Consider the following 25,601-nt stretch of genomic DNA (forward strand, 5'->3'; position numbering starts at 1 on the left):
TATTAAAAGTCATAATTGACTTTAGATGTTTTAGGTATCAAATTTCAAAAACAAAACTAGAACCGGCTTGAATGATAAAGGGAATGTATTAATGCACATAACTGAAGAAACTCTCAAGACAAGATGGTGCCAAGAATCCATCGCAACTGTTGGCCACATCCGGAGCCAGCCCCCTTGCCCCCAAGATTCGTAGGATGTTGATGGCCAGTGACCTCAGAGCTACTGGCTTCCTCATTTGCACTTGAGAAAAGAGGCATCTCTCTCCCAAACGAGCAAACAAAAGTACCCAGCTCCACTGATTGAACCGGCTCACCTCACTGCATCCACTGGAAGATACAGATTTTTTATATGGTAACGTCGCTGGATACGCATCACGTCAGGGTTTTTCCTCGTTTCTTTCTCAATGGTAACTAAAAGAATGTGCCATTTTTGGTATCTCACACTGGGACATATGCCGAGACCAGTCAGGAATTATCACTAGAGCCAGGGCTGCAGGGGAGAGTAACTGCACCAAATGCGTGACGGCTATTCCCGTGCAGAATGAATGATGGGAAGACAGTCGAAAGGTTCTTTAAGTTACTAGGCACGTACTAATGCGGAAAAACCTAATAGTGCAAAGTCATTCGTTCTTTTATTCATTCACTTATTTATTCATTAAAATGAAAGCATTTCGTGAATTCCAACTCAGAGCTGGTACTAGCATATAAATGATTAATGAGCTACAGCGCCTGCCATGGACGTGTTCACACTCCACGCTTATATTTACATTGTTAAATATTGTACATTTCTATATGAGCAATAAAATTGTGATACTGTAATAATTCCTGAGTCGTGTTCTATGAATAATAATCAAATAATCAAACACGGGAAATGGCAAGGCCACACATATGTTACGCAGAACGTTGTACTCAAAGATTACCCTGCCGACGTGGGAGGAAGTCAGCGACGGAAGGCGGCGACTCGGATTCCGACTGGGCTAAAACCCAGTCAATGACTCGCAGATTCCAGAAAGGCAGGACATTAGCCCTGGGGATAAGATCGAGACCTGCAGAAATTTAGTAAGCCCAGTGGAAAAACACGGGACAAACTCAGCCATCGTCAACCACGTGAGACGCACAAATGATCTGGAAGAGGGGAAGAACAATTGCCAATTACACATACTGAGCAGCAGATCGATACTATATTTGTTTGTAGGGGAAGCTTAAGTCAGGAGACAATCACATGGAATTGGATTGAACCAAGGAGTGATGATCCAACTTCTGTGAGATTCTTGGACGGGAATAAATTCTCTGCTTCAGCTGTGTGTAAGTATGAGATGAGTGACAGGCATTTTTTGATGAGAGCCCTAGTGAGGTCAAATTAGCGAAATCAGCAAGTGTTTGAGGCAATCACTGAAACCCTCCCGGAAAAAATCATTTCGCCCGGCCCAAGTGGCAGAGATTTGCAGTCGGCAGAAATTTCACTCCTGACTTGGCTTAAATACCTACTCTTTCTGTTTCCCTGGTGCTTCCTGCATAGCTCGTAACTATGAAGAGCAGTGACATCCCGCAGCTCATGTGCTTAGAGCATTATTAGTTAATTTTTGTGGTTGGGACATAGTTGGTTAGTGCCGGGACCGAGCCCCTCTCCCATTGTCCAGTGATTAGTCATTTACCCTAACCATGATGTGTGGACACTGGATAATGGAGAGATGAGTGATTAAAAAGCCTGCACACAATGTGACAGCAACAGACCCCATCTGGGCGGAAATCATCTGCGAGATCATGTATTACAAAGTGGAAAGGGTCTGCAAGAAGATGAGATCACCAGATGAGCCCCAGGAAGAGAAGCAGAAACATCACCGAAAGCTTCTCTCTTTAGCCTCCCCTGATAATCACTGCATATTATGGGATGGAGGTAGTTATGGTGACAGGAGGGGCGAAGGTTACCGAGTTGAAAGGAAAATGGAGAAGAGTCCTAATAATATAAGCCTTTGGAAAAGCATCTCTCTTTGATCCGGGCAGGAGACCCAAACTGCCTACTCTCTTGGTGCCAACCAACAGGCACCACAAAATTAGTAAAGTTTCCAAAAATATAGCAAGCTATATCTATCTCTGGTTTTGCTACAGTATCCTAGGAACCCCTAAAATACCACGGCTACTGGATGTGAGGATAGAGAAGGAATGTACTAGTCACAGTTTACTGCTGGGACTCCATAATAACACTAGCTGTATTTTGGATACCGCAGTGAGGGTTAGTGGGAGTGGAGAGAGGCAGGATGGGGAGTTAAAGCAACTCTTTTAGTCTACTCAGCTAATTACCTTGAGAGACAGAAGACTGAATTGACATGTTTCTTACATACGTTTAAATAACCAAGACAATGTTTTATTAAATCATATAATTCCACGCTTTCTGCATCTCCCCAATCCCAAACTTAGCCTTTCACAGACCACAGCACTTCACACATAAATTCATTAGTGGGTCTGTATCAAGATGGCCTTGGGCTTTTGTTTGATAGCTGATGATCACTGCCCTTTATCAAAGCAACTTTAGACTCAGTCCCGATTTCCGAGCTGCTGCGGGATAAGCCCCTACAACTGTTTTAAGGCCATCTGGAATCTTAACACCCATGATTCATTTATTCCATTATCCAAGTCACTGATGAAAGGTTCCCATTTTTAGGTCTAAGGCCTAATCCCAAGGAAGGCCTCCGGTGCCTCAGCACTTAGGATAGCACTGCCTCATCAGTAATATTCTCCGGGCCATGGTCCCTCACAGCCGAATTCATCACTATTGAGGAGAAAGTCCAGCAACTCGGCCTGGTTTCAGTAAATGAATTAGGCGCTGTGCTAGAGGTGTCACTCGAGAAGACTTCCAAGGCACTCTGGCATGCTGAGAGAGCTGAGAAGGGCTCCCACTCCCCCCGGAGCAGTCCCGTTGCAGAGAGAAAGCGTTGATAAGAAATAGCCTGTTTTCAGACAATACTCCACTGACTCCATACAGCTGGAGATCAGAGCCAGTCACCCGGATTATGCGCCAAAGTTTCCTGCTTTCACACCAATTCGAAGTGGGCCTGCTTGTAATCTCTGCTTTAGGTAACAGACTTGCCCGCAACGGTCTCATACACTGTCTTCCCGCCCCGGCATCCTGTTATAAGTTTCTTTTTAGAACCCCAAGGCCAGTAATCGTCCCAAATTGTGATCCGACCTCTATGAGACTGATGGTTGGGGATGGTCTTTCTCTGCTTCACAATTACTGTAGTAGGAGAGAAATGATAGGCATTTTGACCAAAGCACAGCGAGCTCAGTACTAGCAGGTGACTTAGGTCATCACCAGAACTTTCGGGGAAAACATTTCAACAATCCTAAACTTCTTCATGGAGCAACAAGAGCTTCGTACTCCCCAGCAGGCACCCATCTCCTTCCTGCCAACAAACTCGTGGTCGTCTCATCTTCCTCGGGACTATCACCCTTGAAAAATACTTCCCTATAGTGACTGAACGATAGCTAATAGCACCTCCCTGAACTCCCATTTATAGTAATATTTATGAAGGCAGCATATATCAGTTGAAGGACTATCTGGATGGGAATGAATATGATACAGACAGGGAAAAAGACTAAAAACTGTACTCAGCCTAAATATTGGAAAGTGAATTCCCCGCCGAGTCCTTATTTTCTCTGACCAGAGAATAAGAAAGCGGTTGAAATGAAGCAAATGGAATTTTGCTTGGTCCATTCGTCAGGTCTCACATGGTTGCAAGTAGCAGAAATAAACAGCTTTATTGCCTCCCATACCTAGGAAGGATGGGGCAGAGATGGCATGCGGCACACTGAGTGACAGAGTAGCTTGTTGGCTGAGAACACCGGTGGTGGAGACAGGTTGCCTGGATATGAATCCTCTCTGCCACCCATTACCCATGTGTGACTTTGGACAAGTTACTTAACCTCTCTGTTCCTCAGCTGCCTTATCTTGGAAAAGAGAAAATACCAGTACCTCCTCACTGAGCTGTTTGCCAATATTAGCACAGTGCCTGGCATGAAACAGCTTTTATTGTTGTAGATAAATCTCAAAACCAATCCAGCGAAAAACCAAGCAGTAACTCGGAGAGATAAGAGAACTCAGATTTTATTATGTGCGGTCCCAGAGCAGCTAGCGCTCTGAATATCTGGGCGGTGTGCTCGGTGGCAATAATCCATATATGCAAAGATCTTACACAAGCTGATTGGTCAGTCTGAACTTGAACTGTTGCAAACGGTGGGAGTTGCTATGGGTTACAGGCAGTTCAAACAGGAACTTGGGCAATACATCTGTTATCTAGACAGAACAATCCAAGAGGAGGATGAGTCTTCAGTTGATTTTGAGACCGCTCTGCCCTTTGGACTATGCAGCAAGCATGTCTACAGAAGCAGAACAAAGAGCTGATTACAAGGTTAGTCATTTGAGTGGAAAATTCCTGAAATTTCCTCTTCATTATCACGAACTAGACCCAAGGCTAAAACGACGGGGGAAGGACGGAGGGGTAAGGGCGTCCCAGAAAAAGGGAATGCAAGAGAAGATGCAATGGAAAGAACGGGTGAACCTATGTGGTCAAATAGAGAAAAGAGGGGACACGGAATTCTAGCTGTCAGCCACCACCCTCTGCGAAGATTCCCACCAATCTTCCATTTCTCCTCAGAGAAAACCAAGAGGACAGTGACAGTAGCATCTGCAATTGAAAACAACAACAACAACAACGACAACAACAACAAAACAACTCCAGCTGCCACTCGTCAGCTTCCTAAAGAAATCACCACAATGGCCGAGGAGTCATTCATTCACTTCTCAGCGCAGCCCAGGCTCCCGCCAGTCCAGGTCTCAGCTGAAGGCAGCTGGTGGGCTTCTCCTTCACTCCTGAGTCTGTCAGGCCAGGTGCTCACGGTAAAAACACAAAGGATGAGGTCCTGCGGGAAGGGCTCGAGGCATGGGAAATTTACAAATTCCAAAGCTTACAGCTACGTATGCGTTGTGCAAATAAATCATTCAGGGACTCAGGAGGCACAGTTCTAACTGAAGCAGTAAATTGTGACCCTAAAGCTAAACTTAACCACAAAGCATCCATCAGCATCTCACAACACATCATCATGTAGCAGCGCCATCCATGCAAAACAGTTCATTACCGTGTATGTTTCAGTAGTTCCGAGTGGCGGTACAGTGTCTCCGACCCCCGAAGACAATGAAACGGGAAGCCACAACGTAGATAAAATATATTTACACCTAAGGTCTCCGCACAGTGCAAACTCCAGAAAAGCGATAGCATTCTTTTGTTATTCTAGTTACCTCTTGCCCAGAAAAACATAACAGAAATCCAGATGAGCGATTAAAACTCACACCTAAGCCCTTAGTTGCCGATGGCTGGGGAAGTGGGGACTGAAGAGAATCCTCCATTGTCACCCAAGTATAAATGGAACTGGAGATTTTAGGCAGGAAGCATTCAGGATTTTGGATCAAAACAAGAGTCTGTATGAAAAAGGACTTCTCACTTGGCATTATTGGAAACGTTAAAAGGGAGAAAGTGAAATTCGACTTATTTGGTTTTACTTGTTGATTTTGCTCTAGAAAAATACTAGATTTGTGAGAAAATTAAGTCTTGGTTTAAAAATTTTGAGATCACAGATGATTTTTACATACCCATGCTATCTTTTCAACCCATCGCCATGGCAAATAGAGGCAAATGAAAGCTAAAATAGTAACATTATTATGATTATAGATGCAAATGTTTCATGGCATAGAAAAAGTTCAATTAATTCTACTCTTCATATAGAAACTTCTTTCTAACTTTATATGTATTTCCACTGGATGTTTAAGCTGCTTTTAAATGGGGTCTTGGTCTTAGATGTCTTTTATCAAGCACAGTGTTTAAAAGCAACACTCCCAGACTGATTCACTAAATATTAAAATATAGAGTTCAGGAAGTATGACAATATTCTGAGAGACTTATAAAAAAACTATTATTTCCTCCTTGCTAGAGAGGAAAGAACGTCTTGCCTCCCAAGACTATGGACCATAAGGAGGTGGCTTCTAAATAACAATCAAATCAAGACACTATTCAAGTTCTATACTGGAACAAAAATAGCTAATATCATTTCTTTTGTACTCAAATGTATTTTTTTTTTAAGATGCTGAGAGAGTGGAACGCGACAGACAGGAACCATGTACGACTGACAAAAGAATCCTGATTCCTTTTCCCAACAATGGTGATTAAACAGGAAGATGGATTTGCTAGCCCCATCCTGCCACGCGTTCCGGGGACTCTTGGAGTAAAACATTTACAGGATCAAATGATGAGAAAACCGTGATCCTGGAGAACTGACGACAGCTCCGTAGCGTGCGCATTGCTCTATCACAGAAAAACCATCTTTTTGGAAAGAGTTATAGTGAATTGCTGAGTCTTATTCCTGATTAAATATACTTAATAAAATGATTCTGGAGTATGAACTAAGAAACATGAGGGAATCATTTTCAGAGGACTGCGTGGACTTCCCAGTGGCAGACTGAACACACGGACACCAGAAGGAAGAGGCTGGTAACTAACTGGTCAACCCCTGCTTGCGAAAGAACTTGCCTTACTTCTCAGCCTTTAAAATCCAAATGGTCCCCGTCAACACCCATAGGAGCTGGAGAGGAAAGCTGGATTGTAGCCCGGGACGATAAGAACAGGAAATCCTAAACGCTCCATAAGCTCCATAAAGAAACAGCTCGGCAGTGGCGTGTTACCCCCTCTTCCTGTCAGAACCAGTGCTGGGCCAGTTCTGGGACGCACACCCCGTCTATAAGAAATGCTCTCCGTGCATGCTGTTCCTTTTCAACACTGGTGGATTAGGGTTTCTTGAATTTGTGTAGTGATGTCCCCACCCATTGAGACACTTGAACCTCTAACAGAGCTATCTTTGGCATCATCGGTTACTACTTACCGAGGTGACTTTTTTCCCCCCATGAAATAGAGCATATGTCAATTAAGGGTTTTTATATCCTTTACACAAAGTAATGTTAGGAAAACAAGGCATGTCTGCTATACTTATGGAAATTGTCAGAAGAAATACTGTAAAGAAAAACATACTCCTGTGTCTCTTTATTGTCACTATACCAACGCTGCTTCACTTCTGACACCACATGTGTGTTTTCCACACATCAAGCAAATCTGCGACACCAGCTGGGTGTCCTACAATTTAACGCAATTCTGATACCATCCACCTGGAGGTAGCATCGTACCCCACAGGTTAAAAGTCTGGGTCCCACAAGACGGCAGACACACAACCCCGTCTCCCGCACGCGAGCACACACACACAGGCACATGTGCTTCGAACACCAATAGCAAGTCCAAGTTGCTACCTGTGCTCCTGGTTGACTAGAGGTCTCCACTACTACCTCCTCGGATTCGATTAATATGCTGGAGCAGCTCACAGAACAGGAAACCAGTTTTACTAGATGACTGGCTTATTACAAATGATACTCAGGGATGCGAATAACAGCCAAATTGATACATAGGTCCGGAAGGGTCCTGAGCACTGGAGTTTCTGTCCTCCGGAGTTTAGGGTGTGTCCCCCTCCTGGCACATGGATGCTTCTCGATCAGCAACCAGGAGGCTCTCTGAACCCAGCCTTCTACGGTTTTTATGGAGGCTTCATTAATTGGCCTGGTGGATTAAGTCACTAAGTTTCGGTGACTGATTCAACCTCTAGCCCTTCTTCCCCTTCCGGGAGGTTGGGGTTGGGGCTGAAAGTTCTAACCCACTAATGGAGATAGGTTCCCCGGGCAACCAGCCCCCAAGCTTAGCTTACCTGGAGCTTTCTAAAAGTCATCTCATTAACATAAACTCCGGTGTGCTTGGAAGGGACTTGTTATGAATAACGAAAACACCTTTGAGGCTCTAAGCTCAGGAAATGACAAAAATTTAGGAGCTCAGTGCCAGGAACAAGGACAAAGATGATCAATGAAAGGGGCCCTCCCTACATTCGGGGTGCAAGAGCATCCTTCTATCTGAAGATAGGGAGAAGAATGTGAACAAACAGGCCTTGCTAAGTCCCCTCCCCCCCCCCCATCCAAAACTCCCATCTAACAGTTTCTTCGGCTGTTCATCTCCTTACGAGGGCTCCCAAATCACGCACAGCTGATATTAAATCAATGTGGTTTTGCTTTTGACCTGTTAACATCTTTGTCAGTTTAATTTTCAGACCCAGCCGGGGACCCTAAGAGGGCGGAGGTAAACTCTCCTCCCCGGCATCGCAATATCACAAACACAACCTGCAATGATAATTTGGGCTTTTTCATTTAAGATTTCAGAACACGAACTACATTTTGATTTGTTTTGTTTTTTTGCATTATGATTTTAATGCCCATTTAATTAAACTTCATGGAGTCTAAAACTACCACAACATATCCTTTATTTACATATTGGTACAGAGAATTATATTCTATCACAAAACGCATCTTTCTAAAGTGATGGTAAACGCTGGCATCGATTCCAGACGAGGGCTGGAGAGAAAGCTATACTAAAGTGAGAGTCTTAATGATTTAAGTATGCTAAAACACAAAGGGCCTCACCACTATGCAAAAGTTGCTAAATGACTAGAAATCATTCTCAACTCGTGAAAACGCGTTACATTGTTCCGTATTCACCATCCATTACATTGTTCCATTTCTCACTAGATCTGGCCAATTTCACTTGAAATAGTCCTCTAGCCCCACCCTCCTCTCCATCAATGGTGACATTTCCTCCTTTCAGGCCCTTGTAGTACATCCACAGACTCCTAACACGAATTTTTCTTCAAGACGTGTATATCCCAAGGCTCCGATCCTCGAGAACCCGGATCAGAAAGTCTAGAGTGGGCCTCTAGGTGATTCTGATCATCCAGGTTTGGGAATGAGCATATTAAGTGCTTAATTTTAATTGCACAAAAGACCAGTTGAAGGATCCTTTAAATAATAAAAGCTACTTTCTTAGGGTGTATTGTTAAGGAAACTTAGTGGTTGGCCAGTGAAGGAGAAAGGAGGGAAGAAAGGTGTCTCAAGGTCAGGAGAAATCAGTCCTACTAATGACCTTCAAGATAATGACTCTTATTCAAAAGAAGAGGTTAACAGTTTATAAGAATTTGGACTAAGCGAAATGATCTCTGGATATGCCCGATGGGAGAGCGAAGCTTTGCTTAGAGCACAGCCTTCTAGGTTATCTGATTTGTTTCCTTTGAGGTAGTTTACAACTCTGTAAGTTGGAGATAATAGCAATGTAAAATAATTCTTGCCTGTAGACATGCAAATAAATTGTCTGGTGGCAGTTCAATCAACTCCCTAAACAACGTCCCTGGAGGAAAAACCAGTTTTATGTCCATTTGTAAGTTCCTGTCAACGTTTCTTTACTCGATACAAATCAGTGGTTCATTAACTCTCATTTGAACTGGTTGTAAGGTCTTGCTAGGGCGCTCATTTAATTAATGAGTTACTTAAAATATTTTGTGTGTTCATTTTATATCTGTACGAGTCATGATTTTGCCTTTTGTTAAAAATGATCCTTTAGCAGGTTCTATTCAGGAAGCTGTTAATATTCATGAGATTTAGATGGAGGTGACACCTGAGTCAGTGAGTTTATCTCACTCTTTCTTGTTTTTCTCGTTTTATTTCTCTAGCTTACCAAAAACAACAGATTTTCTTTAAGGGAGAAAATGTGATGCCCAGATACAACGAGAATTCTAGTCTTCTTGCAAACTGGATTTCTCGGTGTAAACAAATAAGTTATAACCATAATGATAAAGCGACCTCTGTATGCATAGGCTACATTTAAGGCTGATAAACTCTCGAGCGGCACACAATTCCCTTTTCTGAAACTCCAAACCTGTGGACCAGATCCTGGAAAATATGTTAGTGCCAGTCTGCCTCCTTTGGCGCCAATTCTATCTCAATGCTCTAATTTCAACACAGGAAAAAATATTCTAATGCTCTTGAAACGTTCTAAGTGTATTTTCTGAGACCAAGGATGCAAAAGAAAAACAAAGATGCTATTTAAAACCGCTACAGAAGAATGTTTCCAAGAGTTTTCTTAAGCAAAAGAAAGTATATTGATGTTAGAGGTGTTGTCCGCCATGAAGGAAGAACTAGGTGACACCGGACAGTAATTTTTAAAGTGCATACATTTATCATGGGACCGTAGCATCCGTGAGTCCCATTAAGAGTTAATCTAACTATATACTAGCAGTGAAGTGAGCGCCTCTCGTTACTGTATTCAGCATCTTCTGACGTAATGGCTTTACATTATATTGGACCAGCTAATGTACTCTAAAGCAGCCCTCCTCTCTCCAAACCTCACATACATCTTTAATTGAATTTAATTCCCTTCTGGAAAGCAAGAGATAGAGTAGAGTTAGGGCAGCCTCCAGTCCCAGTGGTGAAAACAGCATGCTAATAAGGAGACTGAGTACGACTGGGCAATGAGTTCTCTGTGCGTGGAGAGCTGGATGGGGAAAGGCTCTGGCTTGGTGGTGATCAAGCCCATGGCAGACAGTAAGACCTCCAGAGTCATCTCACAGAGGGTATGAGCCATCGTAGGGCGGGAAAAATGTCTTCTCCTTCTACCCTTCTAAGTTTCTCAGAAGGGACCCTATAACAAAAGATAGATTAACAAGAGAAAAGCATCCAAATTTATTTAATATGAGTTTTATATGACCCAGGAGCCTTTACGAAGAAATGAAGACTTGAAGGTGCAAATAAACCTGAGTCTCTGTGTGCTAGCCTTGACTGAGAGCGGAAAGCAGTGGAAACTCGCGGGCAAATACGATCAAACAAAAGAGTATAAGCTTAGGGTAGTAAACCAGGGGAAACAGAGCAAAGCCTGTTTGTCCGGATTCCTCTCAGTGTCTCTCCACCTTCAGAGATAAGGATGTTCCTTTCTTCTGGGCACAGAAAGGGCATCTCACCCTTGGGGGTCTTATGACCCACTTCAGGGGAAGGTCTGAAAACCTTTCCTGCACCTGTGGTTTCACAGATTCCTTTGGCTTATTCCACATGCTAAGGTGCCATATTCTGGGTTAGAGAGGCCCGTTTGATCAAAGTCTTCCCTGGGTCCCACTGCTAAAGATAGCCCAGCATTTTTCTTTTACCAAATATCTGCTTTTCCATCTCCATGTCAATGGCCTTTCTGCCCTTACAAGTCCCAAACCACTACCTCGCCTCACCTCTTCTCCTTCACCCTCCGTGTCACATAAGCCTTAATTGGCCCAATCTGTCCAGCCCACATATTCTTATGGAACCCTCGTATATACATACATAATAAATTTGGTCATTTTCTCCTGTTAACCTGTCTCGTGTTAATTTATTAGTCCAGCCAAAAGAACTTAGAATGGTAGAATTAATTCCTCCCCTCCCCATTGGGCAAGAGTGAGTTTTCTAGAATGTTAGCAGTGGCAACTTGGAAACAGGGTATGATTGGCTATGAGGTCAGGGATTTCCTTCTGAGGCTAGCAGGTCCCATTTTCCAGGGCATGGTGAGCTAGCCAAAGCTGAGTTGGAGGGCTGTCGCTGGCATTAAGTCATCTTGACAATGAGGCATGTCCTGTAAGTTCAAGCTGAGTCAGGTTTAGGTTTGTGGCATGGACTGGGCCAACTAGCAGCCTCCATTTTGTGGGTCCCGATATATAAATTAACTTTATCGCTGCCTAAGACAGTGTCTGACTGATTCTTAAATGGTTTCATTGTTATTGTTGTCATTGTGTTTGTTCTGGAGGCGTTTTAGAATCATTCCTGGCGATAACGCTTCCCTACTCTGCTGAAAAGCCCTCGAGGACATCAACATAGTCAAGAACAAATCCTCAGTGAATAATTAGCAGTTCCTACAATTAATTTATCATCCTATAATGAAAGAATGATAGAAAACAGTGCAGAACTGTACAACGCTATGGCAACAGTCCAGGATTTTAGAAAGGATTTGCATCATTTCATAGAAGTTGCGATCGTCGGATGATCATAGTGGACCACAGCACTAAAAAAATATAGTGATAAAAAGTTATCCTTTTTTCCTCCCTTGCCTCTACTTAAAGATTCCTCTACTCTTAGTTGTTTCAATTATTAAGTTTTCCACATGAAAAAAGCACTTCAGCCATGATGATTATTTTTGGAAAGTGTTAATGGGACAACCTGTGAAAACCTTCTTAGTCACACTGTTCTCTCATTACTGTAATTAATGACTTCCCAGTATTTCTATGTTCACCAAAGTCACGTATTGTGTATAGCAGATTTACTGACATGGGGAAAAATATGGAGTATCTTTTTCAATTGCAACTCATATCATTTTGAAGACTTCGCTCAACTCTATCTTCCAAGTACTCTTTGAAAAATCTACGTTAAGTATTTGAATGTGTTTAATGCTAAGTTTGGTTACTGGTTCCTCTCTTCAAAGAGACGTTCAGCATCTATCCAAGAAAGTAAATTCTCTTTAATTACAAAACACTTAAATTAATGAAATTGAAGTCGATAAATGTATTTTGTATTGAAGAGAACTGCTTTATTACATACATGCTAAGAGCTTTGTGTTTTAAATGTTCCAATGATTATACAGTGACGATGGTAAACTCTACCTGAGCCCTGGGGGCCTGGAAAACAGCAAAGATTAAGAAATCCCTCCATTGTTTTGTGTTGTGGGGAAATGGCTTACTCGCCACCTAGAACCACCTTCCCCTACCTAGGACAAGGCCAGACACACACGGTCCACATTCATGTTCCTTACCATAAATGATTAGCTGATCTGGTTGTACCCACTGACCAGTCTGAACAAAAGCCGTACTAATAGCATCGAAATGCCGACCAAGCAATCCCGCTTTAGGAGACCCTAAGGAAACACATCTGCTCAACCGCTGGATCTTCCCACCTGCTCATTCCGCTCCCCCATACGTGGTGCTTGCTAGCCTTTTCACTTTTTTTTCTTTTTAAATAAAAGAGATTTCCTTTCTGCATGGCCTTTGAAATGCCTGCAGATCGTATCGTGCAGGTCTCTCTCCCTGCTGCAGTCGTCCACTGCCTTATTGCAGTAATCATTTGGAATAAGGTCTCCTTTACCTAAATTTGCAAGAAATCTGGGTATAAGTTTTAAATAATACGACAGTTAGGAATCTCAGACTCTGAAATCCCAGCATCCAAAAAAAATCCTTCTCACTCCCTCTCCGCTATTTTTTTCTTTTCTTTATTTAATCTATTCGCACTGAAGATGACAATTAAGAGATTCTTCAAGGAAGAAGGACATCACCACGATAAAACAACAGATGCGGGTAGGAGAGGGGAAGTCCCATTCATTTTTAGCCTATATAAAAATGGTACAGCGTGTGGGTATTTGCGGCCCGTATACACGAGCTGCAGAGGTTTGGAGCTGGTCACCTGATTTCTTTTCGTTGGTTTTGCATCAGCTTTCAGAGCCATCTATCTTGCCTAGCAGTCCAAGCCCCACCTGTCTATCTTGCCTAGCAGTCCAAGCCCCACCTGAGCAGGTATCCTCTAGGTGCATTTCAAATGTTAACGTGCAAAAGAATCTCCTGGAGGGCTTGTTAAGACTTGATGCTGGACATCACCTCCCTTCTGATTTTGATGGAGCAGGAAATGTTGCATTTCGAACAACCTTCAGGGCAATGCTGATACTGCTGACCGGTCCCTACTATGAACGGCACTGTTCTATTACATTCCACCATCCTTAGGCAAGGAGTCCCACGCCCCCTGGCCAGGGCGGCCGTCCCCAAGGAAAGTCTTGGTCTCTGTGGAGGATGTGATAGGATGTGGGTAAGGTAATGGCTACAAATACGTCCGTAGGGTTAGCTTTGCCTCTTCTAGAGACTCTAGGACCAGAAGAAATGCAAAAAAGCAGGGCCCTTAAAATACACTCTTTTGAGCTTTGAGTAACTGCTTCAGTATCAAGCATCCCCCTCCTTCAACGCCCGGAGAGGGAGGCATTGGCTGGACAGCTGCCAGTTCCCACTGCCTTTCAAAGATAACAATTGGGCTCTGGGGAAGGCAGATTAGGTTTCGCTCCCCTGGGATGCAAACTGCAGCATCTGAGATAAACTTAAGAAGGAGGCTACCTGATAAATACGACTTCCTTTGCACAGCTCCCGCTGTGATTTAATGCTCCTATCCCGATGTCCTCAGAAGTGTGGATTTTGCAGCGTCAAGAAATAAAAGCAGCAAGCTCAGGCCGACCCAGAAGGAACGTGCATCCTGTTAACTCTCTGAAAGCTCTCCTTAGGGAGAAAGGCTTCCATGGGTCTTGGGTCCACCTGTATCACTGACCAGTGGCTAGAATATTCATAAAAGTTGGGCTGACTCACCCACTCGACATAGGCGGCTTCGTGCCCAGGGCCCGATCTCGTGAGCATTCTAAGCAGCACTGAATTAAACGCTTTAAAAGGGTGCACGTTATGAGATGTGAATTATATCTCGATTTAAAAACAAGAAATAAAATTGCCATCAAATAGTTACACGCCTAAAAACACGAAGCCAAAACTGAGCAACTTCTGGAAGTCTAAAAGTTGAATGTGACATTCTCTCAGCCACCAGGCAAGTCATCGGCAAGTGGAGAGTCCCCGGATTCTGCGCAGCCACAGTTCACCCGCCACGCTTGGACTCTGGGTCAGTGAGAGCATGAATGCCCCTTCAAGCAAACAGTCTCCAGACATTTAGAAACAATCAAACGGATAATGATACCTATGTCTTACAAGTCACTTTATATATCTCTTCTCCAGAGAGCATCAGATAAAGCCCCTTAAAAACCCACTTCTCAAAAACAAACCAACAAAAAAACCCATTTCTCTTTAGCAGTCAATCCTAGAGTGGGATAGTGAACAAAACTAACACTAGAAACTGTAGTCATAAATGGTGTCCCCAAATCAATGACGCCTATGAAATGTCTGCTTGATTTGATTAGACCTACACTCTTAGGATGCATGATTTCGGTGTCATCAAGAGGTCCCGGTGTAGACATCGCCAACAGAATTTACACAATTAAATAGGAAATATTTTCAGTTGTGTTTCAGGCATAAGAATGGTTTTCCCATGACAGAGGAAAATGACAGAACTTGGCATCAGACATTTTGAGTTTAAACTCAAGTTCTGTCATTTAGACTCTCGAAGTCTTTCTTCGACTATTAAATGACAGTATTAATAACTACCATTAAAGAGACTTAGAGGAGATGTGAAAATTTCTATCACCGATTCCTTCCTGCATGGAACTGAGTGCTTGTTCCAAAAGTTCATTTTTTAACCAGTTTGGGCCCAGGTTGCTCTTCTCTCCATCCTGTGACAATGTATCCCCGGGCAACCGTGGTCCTAGGCCAAGTGCCATCCTACTTGACCAAAAACCAGCATGAGCTAATGTTACTCAGTGACGTCACATCTATCACATTAATGACACCTCAGAAATGGAATCCGTGCGACGGCCTTTTCTCGAAGTCTCTAATTTTACCTTAAATCAGAGCTACTCATTCATGAGGCAGGAGGACCTTTAAGTGACAGCTCATTAAGTTCTAGCTTAGCAAAGATCTCATGCGATGGACCTACGGATTTCCAAATCTATCATTTGGTTTTTGAAGTAGAGAAAATGTCATAAGGACCCAAATATGCTCATGATTGCTACAGCATCATATATTTTTTAAAATGTTTCCTCAAGATGCTATATCAAAAGCGTCATTAGCCTGAAAACCAGGACACTACGAAGGACTTATTTTATTTTAAATAAAATCGTTTTATTTTAAAATGCAATTTATCAAAAAGCCTTGGTAGAAATTACCTGTTGCCAAAGGTCTTTCTAAAATATAGCTTCCTAATGGCTTTCAAGGTTCTTTTTCTCCACAGGACTCTTCCTTCAAACAGAATCTTCTGTGGAAGCAAATACCTGATGGAAGCAAATACAAGGCGGAGCTGTTGGGGTTGGAGCAGGTGCTGCCGGTTGAGGCCCCACCCACTCTGCAGCTCCCTGCCCTCCCCAGATTTCACACCCTAGGGACACTCAACAGGCGCTTCTGAATCCACAGAACACAGCAAAGCACTATTTGAAAACCACAGTGTTAGCCGATTTCCTCTCTTGTACAGTTTCCCGAGCACTGCTACCTACTTTTTAATATTAATAATAGCTAAAGTTACTACAGCTTAACGATAAACCAGTTCTGTGCTAAGAGCCTCACTTGTTCAAATCATCTCAGTTAATCTTAACTTCCACCCATAAGCATTTACTAACAGCCACTACACTGTCCTTTCAAACAGGATTTGCTGCGCCTCCGGTTCATTAGTCCAACAAGGCCAAACTGTGAACTAGATGAAGAAGATTTTTGCCTTCACTTCCTGTATCTCCCGCTTCTGCTCTTTCCCCCGGAGCCTTGAGCGCCAGGTATTAAACTGTCTTTGGTCCATCAATTTTTCTCAGCACCTATCTGCAAAGTGTTCACTCCACATCGGGCATTAAGGCGACCGAGATAAATGAGAGCTTCCCTGACTTCCAAGAGCCGGTCCAGCAGGCTTGTTCAGGCGCTAGTTTACTCTTTGCAGGAAATGGCTGTGCTCAAAGAAATGATGCCGTTTAGATGTTCTTGGGAAAAATCCTGATTTGAAATATTCAAATCCAGATCCCGCGATCTCTGATCTGAAACCCTTGATGTCAGATCTGTTTCAGAATTGAGACTCTTTCAGATTCTAGAAAGGTAAGGTAGAACTTAAAACGTTGTAGCTGTCAGGACAAACTAGATTACACTCCAGTAACAAAAATCTCCCAAACCCAAGCTAGTGGGAGCTCTGCTCTGCATCTCTTCCAGGTCCTGGGACAGCAGAGCAAGCACTGGCAGGAATCCCAGAGGTCAAGAGAGCTAAAGCTGATTTCGAGCTTCTCCTAAAACTTCTGCTCGGAAGTGACATATACCACATCTGTTCACATTGCATTGGCCGAGTCGAGTCACGTGGTCATCCATAACTTCAAAGGGGAAGAGAACTGCAACCCCACAACGTGCCCAGGGAGTGGAGAGCTGGAAACATTTGCTACACAGCCCTTTCGATTTCCACAGCCATATGTCCTGTAATGAACCCAGCAGAGTCCGCCATAGCAAAGAGTAGTAAAATGCAATAACCACACCACACACACACAAAGTGAATATTTATACTACGGCGGGTAAAAAGAAATTTTGCATAACCTCACACTGGTTCACTTCAGGTCTTGTAGACAGTTTGGGGGCCAGCCTTCTAAAACTGTTTTTTTCAGGCTTTGGGCATTTCGGAATTAAGATAAAGGATGTGACCATGTGCTGTGCTCACATTCATAGCTTTTGCTCAGTTTTATATTTTATTATAATTTGATTCTTTTCCATAAAGACATCGTCCATTTGTAAAATTAAATGTAGAGGCAGCGTAGCCATGACTTTGAACCCTGTAGATGGACTGCCAGCTCCGCTACTTATTTCCTGTGTGTAACTCTGTACAAGTAACTTAACCTCCTTGTGCCTCGGTTTCCTTTTTGGTAAAAGTGTAAAAATGATAATAACAACAGGGTTGTTATAAGGATTAATTGAGATCGTATGTGGAAAATGCTGAAGACAGGTATAAATTTGAGCTATTAATTAAATGACATAATTCTCACATTCTTACATTTTAAAACTCTTGTTGGAAAACTAAAATTACACTCTCTACTTTTCTCACTTTCTCTCCCAAGTCAAAACACTGTGTGTTACATCTTGGTGTCAATTTATTATTGCTGAGGAAAGTAAGCTGATCAGCAAACCCAATGCCTCTCACCCCTATCCCAAGACATTTACACTTTTAAATAGGGTACAGTGGTTCTCAAACTTGAGAATGTATCTGAATCACCTGAAGGGCTTGTTAAAACTCAAAGAGCTGGAATCTACCTCAGTTTGATTCAGTAGCTCTGGGTGGGGCCCAAGATTTTTGTCTCACAAATACCCAGGTGACGCTAAGCTGCCGGTCAGGTGGTGTGACATTTTGAGAACCACTGCTCTAAAGGAACGTTTGGGATTACAGGCAAGACAGCAGTCTCGTGGGGAGACAAACTCCAATAGAAATACTTCACAAACAAGGCTGTGCTTTAAAACACAAGGTTTCAACCTGGCTGTGCCCTGGAATCTCCCAAGGAACATTTATTTTTCAATTAAAAGAAATTATTTTTTACCTTTTATAATTTTGATTTTGCTTTATTGTGGTAAGAAGTTAATACGAGATGTACCTGCTTAAATTTTTAAGCATATAATACGTTATTATCTACAGGCGCGATATGCAGATTTCTAGAACTTACTTGTTTTGCATAACTGAACCTTTACACCCAGCTAACAACTCCCCATCTTCCCCTCTCCCCAACCCCTGGAATCCACCATTCTACCCTCTGCTTCTATGAGGAATCATGCATTATCTGTCCTTCTGTGACTGGCGAATTTCACTCAGTGTAATGCCCTCCAGGTTCATCCTTGTTGTTGCATATGGCAGGATTTTCTTCATTTTCTAGGGCTGAATAATATTCAATTGTATATGTATGTACCACATGTTCTTTATCCATTCATCCATCATTGGATATTTAGGTTGTTTCCATATCTTGGCTATTATGAATAATGCAGCAATTAAAATGGGAGCGCAAAATCTCTCTTCAGGATCTTCATTTCAATTTTTTTGGATTTACACCCAGAAATGGGATCGCTGAATCATACAGTAGCTCTATTATTCATTTTTTCACGAACCTTCATATTGTTTTCCATAGTGGCTGCACCATTTCCCATTCCCACCGACACTGCACGAGGGGTCTGACTTCACAGCCTCTCCAACACTTTTATTTTTTTTTGATGAAAGCCATCCTAACGAGTATGAAGTGGTAGCTCATTATAGTTTCGATTTGCATTTCCCTTGATGTTGAGCGCCTTTTCATATATTGCTCTCGGTGGCCATTTGCATGTCCTCTTTGAAGAAATGTCTATTTAAATCCTTTGCTTGACAGCATGGTACTGGTGTAAAGGCAGACATATGGACCAATAGAACAGAATAGAGTCCAGAAATAAATCCATGCATATACAGGGAGCCAAAAATACACAATGAGAAAGATAGTTTCTGCAATAAATGGTTTTGGAGAAACTGGATGTCCACATGCGAAAGAATGGAACTGGACCCTTATCCTATGGCATACACAAAAATCAGCTCGAAATGGATTAAAGACTTAAACAGAAGACCTGAGACTATAAAACGCCCAGAAGAAAACATAGAGGAAGTACTTCTTGGCAATTGGTCTTGGCAAGGATTTCTTGGACGTGACACCGAAAGCGCAGGCAACAGAAGCAAAGTAGACAAGTGGGACTACCTCAGACAAAAAAGTTTCTGCAGGGTGAGGAAAATCATCAACAAAATGAAAAGACGCCCTACGGAATGGAAGAAAATATTTAGCAAACCCTACATCTGATAAAGGGTTAATATTCAAAATACATAAGGAACTCCCACTGGGAAGCTTGAAAATGCTAATGCCTGGGATCTGCACCCTGAGAGTCTGGGGTGGGGCCTGGACAACAGGATTTCTCAAAGCCCTTCAAGTGATACCAATGTGTGATCGCGTTAGAAAGCCACTGTTCCTATGGCGTTTCCTGAAATATTGAACCAGTATTCTGTAGTTTGAAAAAAACAATGGATATATTTCTCAGCTCTCTTTCCTCAGCAGTAACACACTGAAAACTTTTGTTTCGCTCTAGGAGAGGAAGGGAAAAAATTTTGGAGCCTGATCATGCTTTAGAAACATATGTGCTGCTATGTTTCCTCTTATTGGGAAGTGTTGGCCCAGAGAGTGGCTTCTCGTCCTATTTGCCACCATGGCTCAAGGTTCAGGGTGTAAGGACTAGCAACTGCACTTGGTGGCCTTCGTTTTACCTCTGACGGGTGGTCATAGAAGCAGCAGCCTCCAGATGAGCTAAGTATATTGGGCTGGTGCTGTGGCATCTTCCTGGAAAACCTGCTTTTTCCCACCTTCCATTTGCAAATTAGCTTCATATTTTGACTGCACTGCTGAAAATCTATGTTCCGTTCATTTTACATGAAGTTACAAATGCTAAGATTTCGCCAATTGCTGGAAATAGATTTCTAGATAAAGGCTGAAATGAGAATAAAACTTGTGTCACAAGAAAGGAAAACAAAGATGAGAGGACTCAAATTAGTGCGCGACACAAGTAAAATCATTTAAATGGCCTGGAGTGTCTGGGCCGACTTACAGCAATAACTAATGGAAATGCCTCACACTACCCTTTATTAATGCTTAACTGCGGTGTCCAGGTAAAAATGATGGAGGAAACGAGATATTTACTTACTTTTGTTCCTGAAACTCCAGTAAAACAACTGTAAAAGCATTAAAACATTTCACCTCAAAATGACAAGAAGTGGAGAAAGACAAATGACGGTACCAAATATTTGGAAGCTGAAAAGCAGATGGATGAGATCAACAAATTAGCAGAAAGCGGCTCAATCCTACAGGAGCAGCGGGGAAAGCCACAATGCAGGTTGATTTATCTCACAGACCAGGGGTCAGGAAATAAAGTTTGACTGGAACGCGGCCATGCCCATTTATTTAGCTATTGTCTATGGCCGCTCTGATGATACAGCTGCAGCGTGGAACAGTTATGGTTTGACAGATGAGCAGCTGTAAGGTCCACAAAGCCTAAAGTATTTATTATGTGGCCTTTTAGATGTTTGTTGATCCCTGCCATCGATCAGTTCACAGGCTCAAGAACTGGCAATATCGAGTGGCTTGGGGAGTTGGGGAGAAGGTGAAGTTATATTAAGGGAGAGGGGCTTAAAAGTGTGATTAAGAAGCAATTAGATTTCTAGTTTCCCAGATCCAATACAAAAGGAACATTGAGATTCAATGAAAAAGGGTGGGGCATAGAAATTAAAAATAAAGAACTCAATGGATGGGTGAGAAGATAAAATCAAGCATAGAATTGCTCAAAAATAGAAGGAAAAAAAAAAAGGATAAGTACAGTAGCCCAATATCTGGATGTGCTAAGATATCCAGAAAGCGAAAACGGCAGACAGGAAATCATGGATGAAATTATTTTTAAAATTTCACGTCCTGAAGAGCGTGAATGTTGAGATGGAACTAGCCCAGTGTGTGCCCAGCAAAATGGATGACCAGAGACCCCCGCCAAAGCCCGTCATGAAAGAGAAGAACAGAGACGATCCCTCCAGTTTCCAGAGAGAAAATCCACGTAAAGCAAAGGGTCAAATATCAGAATGGCTTTGGTCTTCTCGACAGCACTCCCAGGACCTAGAAGATACGCGTGGGACCGATACCTTCAAAATTCTCAAGAAAAAACGGTGCCATCTTCCGCTCGGCACAGAGAGAAATTCAATAAAATTTGGTAAACTAGAACAAATTATCGTCTTTATTCCTCACTGGTATTTTGTTTCCAGATCCCCTAGAGGGATGTTATCTGGACAAACTATCCCAATAATACGAACGTCCATGCCCATTCCATTTTGCCTAACACGGTCATAGGATTCCATACATGACCACTGTGTTACCAAATGCGTCTCCATCTTGTCCAGGCCGCCGCCATCTCTCACTCAAAGCTTTCCATTACTCTCCTAAGTGATCTCCCTGAGTCTACTTTGGCCTCCTCGATCTCATCTTCTCATAGCAGCAAGTGAATTCACTTTTAATGGATCAAGTCCATCTCCTAGTTGATACTGTCCAGTGACTGGCCATTGCTTTTATCATAAATTCTGCACCATGGACTATAAATGCCTGCATGACTGGGCCCTCAGCTCCTTCTCCAGCCTCATCTCACTCACCGGTTTCTGGTCATTCTGGGTGGAATGTGCTATGCTCCTTCTTGCCACAGTGCCTCTACACATGGCGCTTCTTCTATCTGAAACTTCTCTACACCACTGTTCACACGGCTGCCTCTGCCATCCTCACAGACATCATTCCTGACCATGGAGTCTAAAGAATCTGCCCACTGCCATCATCCTCAGTCATAACATACTGTTCTCTTTATTCGCATTTACAGAACAGTGTAGCTACCTGTTTTATTGTCTGTGTCCACACGAGTGTAGACTCTATGAGGGCGGAGATGACATCTGCTTTGTACATCATTTTCCCACACCGTCGACCATACTATGTGCTCAGTAAAGCTTGTTTTAAAAAGAAAGGACAGAAGAGATGGAGCAAGTTAAATTCTCACAGTTCAGCAATGGTAATATCTATCAAGTTCTAGACTTAGGTCACTGTAATAATGAGATTCCACTACGGAATTCTGCCCAAATTTCTGGTTTTGGAATGTAGGGATTCAGCTGACATTCTAGATTTTCATCTATAGTACCCAGGTATTCCAACACTGGTTTCTTCTCAACTATCATTATTCTCCGGCTCGTCCTTCGCTTCCGGTGTAGCCAGTTGGCAGAAGGAAGGGTCCCAGATTGCAAAATCTAACCATTTGATTTACCCCACTTGGCAAATGATGGCTATTGATGGCTTAGAGTTCCCGTTTGGAAAAACTGATGCCACTTATATGAAATATTCAGAACAGGTAAATCCAAAGAGACAGAAAGCAGCTTTTACTTGTTGCCTAAGTCTGGTACTTGATTGCAGAAACTGGAAGGAGGGGGAAATAGGAAATGACGGTTTAATGAGTTTCTTTTCAGGCTGATAAAAACATCCTGGGAAAAGCTAGCTCTGACGGTTGCACAGCACTGTGAATATACTAAGTGCCCCTGAAATGTACACTTTAAAATGCTTGTGATGGTAAATTTTACGTATATTTTACCACAATAAAGAAATTGATCCCACGTGCTTTTCTTTTACTCATTCTAAAAATAAGGGACCATTAATTATGAAAGACGACCTAATTCTAGTTCTTTTTTTTTTTTTTTTAGGTGAGGAAACCCTTGGTTGACCTCACAGATTGAAAGGACCTTGTCAGCTTACAATCCTTTATTTTTTTTAACTTTTTTAACTTTACTTAAACATCTCACTCTCTGCAACCTGCCCTTCTCTAAGATCACTCAGCCTATCACTTTATCCTTCAAATATATTGAGACTCCATTCTCACAAGAATTCTTCACTTTCTATCAATTGTTCCATCTCTATTTTTGACCTAGTTTTGACTTCCTAATGTATTACTTAGACCACTGTCTCTCCTAATTCCTTTCTCTTTGTCCTTATTACTCACTGGTTGACCTTCACAGATTGAAGGACCTTGTCAGCTTACAATCCTTTATTTTTTATTTTTTACGCCTACAGCACCTGGTCTTCCTAGGTGGTCTCCCATCCAAGGACTAACCAGGCCCGACCCTGCTTAGCTTCTGAGATCAGACAGGATCGGGCTTGTTCAGGGTGGCATGGCTGTAGATGACAACCTAATTCTTAATACCCCTTTGTCGGACACAAAATCTGGTCCTAAATTGATTATAAAAAAAAATGTCACTGGTTTGGGGAAGCTCCTACTTCCTCATCTCCTGTCGATTTCATGAGGTGCAAGGACACTATTTCTCCCTCAATTCTATGATAGCCAGAATTCTACTCGTGCTTCCTCTGTGCCTTTTTATTTAATACTTTTTAAATTAAGTACTTTTACTTAACTGATGATACATTTTTCAAATGCATCTTGCAACTAGAATAATAATCAATATAATCACCCATTAAATTTCCATAGGGTAAGAGTCGGAAGCAAAATTACTTTCGAAATGCAAAATCAAGCATAAATTTCCACGAAAATACGACTCTTTCAAAGACAGGTTTACACTGGGCAGAATAAGTGGAAGCCTTTACTTTGCTATTTTATATGCATCAAAACCAGAAGCCAACTTACAATAATGTTTAGCCTTTGTCCATGTTAAAACTTTAGCACTGATAACCATCTGGGTGGTGTGTTTTCTTCACTTCTCCATGGCACTTGTCCTTCCTGGAAGTCTGTGTCACAATTGAGGATTGATAACTGATGATTAATAGGGTCGCACGCACACTACCTTAGGGAGGAGGAGGAAAACTTGATGTTTTCAGCACAGCACAGAAGCCTTCTCAACTTGCAGGGCTGAAAATAACTTCTATGCTTTCGGTCGGCCTTGCCTACGTCTTTTAAATGAGGGGACAAACCTAGAAGCTTGCTTACAGCCAATTGGATTTTCTCGACCTTCGAACAGTGGATTTATTCCAACAAAGGTACTGCTGTGTTTAAGCTTTTACGTAGTTGAGGCTAAACTATTTCTTAAACAAATTAAACACTGTCCATGCTTCTCATTTTCGAATGAGCCTTCGGATATGGGAGCTGGTTTTCCTTCCCAAGAGAGAGCGACATGTAAGAGTTACCTGTGGGTACGAAGTGGCATATGGCTAACTATGGGAGAGGAAGGGCAAAATGCTTCTATATTTCACTAAGTGCCAGGTGCCTGGGGAATGAAGTTACCAGCAAATACCAGAATGGCCTACAGGTAAACATATGGCATTTCTCATAATAATCATCTCTTAAAATCTCCCAAAAGCACCGTAAAAAATTCACCAATAGTTTATTGCACTGCTGGAAATCCAGTGTCACAAAAGGTCAAAGTTTGTCGACAAACTGGTATATATGAATGAACTTGACCTTCGACATTTATAAGGAAAGACCAGTTGCATGTTATTTGTCTTGCCCACGTTTTGTTGCTCACAGAAAAGAGTGTAGGTTCCTCTTCCTCTACAAATTGAACAAAAGCAAAAAATGATCATGGGTAGTAAACTGCTATTAACTTCACGGATGTCATTCATCCCTTCATCATTCAAGCTAGCAAAACTTACTGGCACGCTGGCAGGTGTCAGACCTTGTCGTAGGTTCGTGATATGTAAGTAGGAGAGACAGACATTGTTTATAACTTCAAAGAGTTTATAATCTCACAGCAACACACATATATAAGTAATTACAGACAAGTACCATTTTAGAAAACACAAAGGTTTCCTTCATCAAGTAATTTTCTCAAAATACTAAATACTACCCAATTATATTTGGCAAGAACACATTACTTTTTTCCCACTTTTTAGATTTCAACTAGAGTGGACATTCGACGTTGTTTTATATTAGTTTCAGGTGCACGGCATAGTGGTGAGACATTCCTATAATTTACGAAGTGATCTCCCACTTAGTCTCGTCCCCACCTGGCAGCATACGTGGTTATTACAATATTCTCGACTCTGTTCCCTATGCTGTACTTCACGTCCTCGTGACTATTTTGTAACTGCCAATTTGTACTTCTTAATCCCTTGACCTTTTTCACCCGGCCCCCAACCTCCCTCCCATCTGACAATCCCCAGTTCGTTCTCCGTATCTATGAGTCCGCTTTCATTTCGTTTGTTCATTTACAAGAACACATTACTTCTTAATATAGGAACAGAAAATGTGCCCCCAGCCACTCTCTTTACACATATAATAAAGGTCGATCTCTCTCATGAGTTAAATAAACCAGGCTTACCACAGAGACTTTCCTGGGCGCAGCAATGGTCTAGAAACCATTGGCCCAAGCAGCCAGGGGAATGCTCTCCATTGCTCGATAAGCTTTGATTTGGTGCTGCGCTTGGTGAAACTGGGACCCGAGATTTTCTTTCCAGCTCTTCTACGTAGACCAACTGCCAT

General features: G+C 42.3%; 1 protein-coding gene and 1 pseudogene across 1 annotated transcript in view; both read right to left on the reverse strand.

The window, feature by feature from the left end:
* FRMPD4 (FERM and PDZ domain containing 4) overlaps positions 1 to 25,601 on the reverse strand; it is a 712,471-nt gene that overhangs the window by 585,568 nt on the left and 101,302 nt on the right. The gene's annotated exons all lie outside the window — the stretch shown is intronic.
* Positions 23,234 to 23,352, reverse strand: LOC112472300 (annotated as a pseudogene).

This window comes from Pteropus alecto, unplaced genomic scaffold (genome assembly GCF_000325575.1).
Source record: "Pteropus alecto unplaced genomic scaffold, ASM32557v1 scaffold511, whole genome shotgun sequence".
Taxonomy (NCBI): domain Eukaryota; kingdom Metazoa; phylum Chordata; class Mammalia; order Chiroptera; family Pteropodidae; genus Pteropus; species Pteropus alecto.